The sequence below is a fragment of the Mizuhopecten yessoensis genome, unplaced genomic scaffold (assembly GCF_002113885.1).
Source record: "Mizuhopecten yessoensis strain PY_sf001 unplaced genomic scaffold, ASM211388v2 scaffold5459, whole genome shotgun sequence".
Taxonomy (NCBI): Eukaryota; Metazoa; Mollusca; class Bivalvia; order Pectinida; family Pectinidae; genus Mizuhopecten; species Mizuhopecten yessoensis.
This window is the reverse complement of record NW_018406060.1, coordinates 1,429,791-1,433,311: the sequence shown is the minus strand read 5'-3', so window position 1 is coordinate 1,433,311 and position 3,521 is coordinate 1,429,791.

The following is a 3,521-nucleotide window of genomic DNA, read 5'->3' as shown; positions in this document are numbered from 1 at the left end:
GTATAGCATGTTAACTGTGAGAGACTTATTTGGTAAGGTGTACGTATAACATGGTAAACGTGAGTGACTAACTAGTTAAGGTGTACGTATAACATGTTAAACGTGAGAAACTAACTTGGTAAGGTGTATGTTTAACATGGTAACTGTGAGTGACAACATGGTAAGTAATACGTATAGCATGTTAACTGTGAGTGACTTATTTGGTAAGGTGTACGTATAACATGGTAAACGTGAGTGACTAACTAGGTAAGGTGTAGGTATAACATGGTAACTGTGAGTGACTAACTATTTAAGTTGTACGTATAACATGTTTACCGTGAGTGACTAACTTGGTAAGTAGTACGTATAACATGGTAAACGTGAGTGACTAACTAGATAAGGTGTACGTATAACATGTTAACCGTGAGTGACTAACTTGGTAAGGTGAATGTTTAACATGTTAACTGTGAGTGACAGCATGGTAAGTAATACGTATAGCATGTTAACTGTGAGGGACTAACTAGGTAAGGTGTACGTATAACATGTTAACCGTGAGCGACTTACTTGGTAAGTAGTACGTATAACACGGTAACTGTGAGTGACTAACTTGGTAAGGTGTACCTACATGTATAACATGTAATTCGTGAGTGACTAATTTGGGAAGGTGTACGTATAACATGTTAACTGTGAGTCACTAAATGGGTAAGGTGTACGTATAACATGTTAACCGTGAGTGACTAACTTTGTAAGGTGTACGTATAACATGTAATCCGTGAGTGACTAACTTGGTAAGGTGTACGTATAACAGGTTAACTGTGAGTGACTAACTTGGTAAGGAGTACGTATAACAGGTTAACTGTGAGTGACTAACTTGGCAAGGTGTACGTATAACATTTTAACTGGAGTTACTAACTAGGTAAGGTGTACGTATAACATGATACATGTTAACTGTGAGGGACTAACTTGGTGAAGTGTACGTATAACATGTTAACTGTGAGTCACTAAATGGGTAAGGAGTACGTATAACATGTTAACTGTGAGTTACTAACTAGGCAAGGTGTATGTATAACATGTTAACTGTGATTGACTAACTTGGTAAGGTGTACGTATATCAGGTTAACTGTGAGTGACTAACTTGGTAATGTGTACATATAACATGTTAACCGTGAGTGAATAACTTGGTAAGTAGTACGTATATCATGTTAACTGTGAGTTACTAACTAGGGGAGGTGTATGTATAACATGTTAACTGTGAGTGACTAACTTGGTGAAGTGTACGTATAACATGTTAACTGTGAGTCACTAAATGGGTAAGGTGTACGTATAACATGTTAACCGTGAGTGACTAGCTTTGTAAGGTGTACGTATAACATGTAATCCGTGAGTGACTAACTTGGTAAGGTGTACGTATAACACGTTTACCGTAAGTTACTAACTAGAACATGTTACATGTTAACTGTGAGTGACTAACTAGGTAAGGTGTACGTATAACATGATACATGTTAACTGTGAGTGACTAACTTGGTAATGTGTACATATAACATGTTAACCGTGAGTGAATAGCTTGGTAAGTAGTAAGTATAACATGTTAACTGTGAGTTACTAACTAGGTGAGGTGGATGTATAACATGTTAACTGTGATTGACTAACTTGGTAAGGTGTACGTATAACACGTTTACCGTAAGTTACTAACTAGAACATGTTACATGTTAACTGTGAGTGACTAACTAGGAAAGGTGTTTGTATAACATGTTAACTGTGAGTGACTAACTTGGTAATGTGTACATATAACATGTTAACCGTGAGTGAATAACTTGGTAAGTAGTCCGTATAACATGTTAACTGTGAGTTACTAACTAGGCAAGGTGTATGTATAACATGTTAACTGTGAGTGACTAACTTGGCAAGGTGTACGTATAACATTTTAACTGGAGTTACTAACTAGGTAAGGTGTACGTATAACATGTTAGCTGTGAGTGACTAACTAGGTAAGGTGTATGTATAACATGTTAACTGTGAGTGACTAACTAGACATGTTAACCGTGAGTGACTAACTTTGTAAGGTGTACGTATAACAGGTTAACTGTGAGTGACTAACTTGGTAATGTGTACATATAACATGTTAACCGTGAGTGAATAGCTTGGTAAGTAGTAAGTATAACATGTTAACTGTGAGTTACTAACTAGGGGAGGTGTATGTATAACATGTTAACTGTGAGTGACTAACTTGGTAAGGAGTACGTATAACAGGTTAACTGTGAGTGACTAACTTGGTAAGGTGTATGTATAACATGTTAACCGTGAGTGAATAACTTGGTAAGTAGTACGTATAACATGTTAACTGTGAGTTACTAACTAGGTGAGGTGTATGTATAACATGTTAACTGTGATTGACTAACTTGGTAAGGTGTACGTATAACACGTTTACCGTAAGTTACTAACTAGGTAAGGTGTACGATCAATATAACGGAATGAAAAACATTAGGAAGGCTCGTATGGAATAAGGAATACTTTATATATAAATATCTCGTTATATTGATTAACCGTGTTCACCTTGGGTTACTTAGTAGGTTAGGTACACATCTACCGTGGTAACCGTCGGTGACTAACTAGGTAAGCAGTACGTCTACCGTGGTTACCGTGGTGACTTACTAGGGTGTATGTCTCCCGTGATAACTGTGGGTGATTTACTAGGTAAGGAGTACGTCCACCGATGTAACTGTGGATGACTTCCTATGTTAGGTACACGTCTACTGTGGTAACTGTGGGTGACTGATTAGGAAAGGGGTTCGTCTACCGTGGTAAATGTGGATGACTGACTAGGTACAGGATAACATCTACCGAGGTAACTGTGGGTGACTTGGTAAGGATAACGTCTACCGAGGTAACTGTGGGTGACTAGGTACAGAATAACGTTTACCGAGGTTACTGTGGGTGACTGACTAGGTACAGGATAACATCTACCGATGTAACTGTGGGTGACTAGGTACAAGATAACATCTACCGATGTAACTGGGTGACTAGGTACAGGATAACATCTACCGATGTAACTGTGGGTGACTAGGTACAGGATAACATCTATCGAGGTTACTGTGGGTGACTGACTAGGTACAGGATAACATCTACCGATGTAACTGTGGGTGACTAGGTACAGGATAACACATACCGAGGTAACTGTGGGTGACTTGGTAAGGATAACGTCTACCGAGGTTACTTTGGGTGACTGACTAGGTACAGGATAACATCTACCGAGGTAACTGTGGGTGATTTAAATTACTAGGTAAGGGTTACGTCTACTGTGGTAACTGTGGGTGACTTACTAAGTTAGGAGTACGTCTACCATGGTAACTGTGGGTGATTTCCTAGGTTAGGTACACGTCTACTGTGGTAACTGTGGGTGACTTACTAAGTTAGGAGTATGTCTACCATGGTAACTGTGGGAGATTTCCTAGGTTAGGTACACGTCTGCTGTGGTAACTGTGGGTGATTTACGAAGTTAGGAGTACGTCTACCATGGTAACAGTGGGTGATTTCCTAGGTTA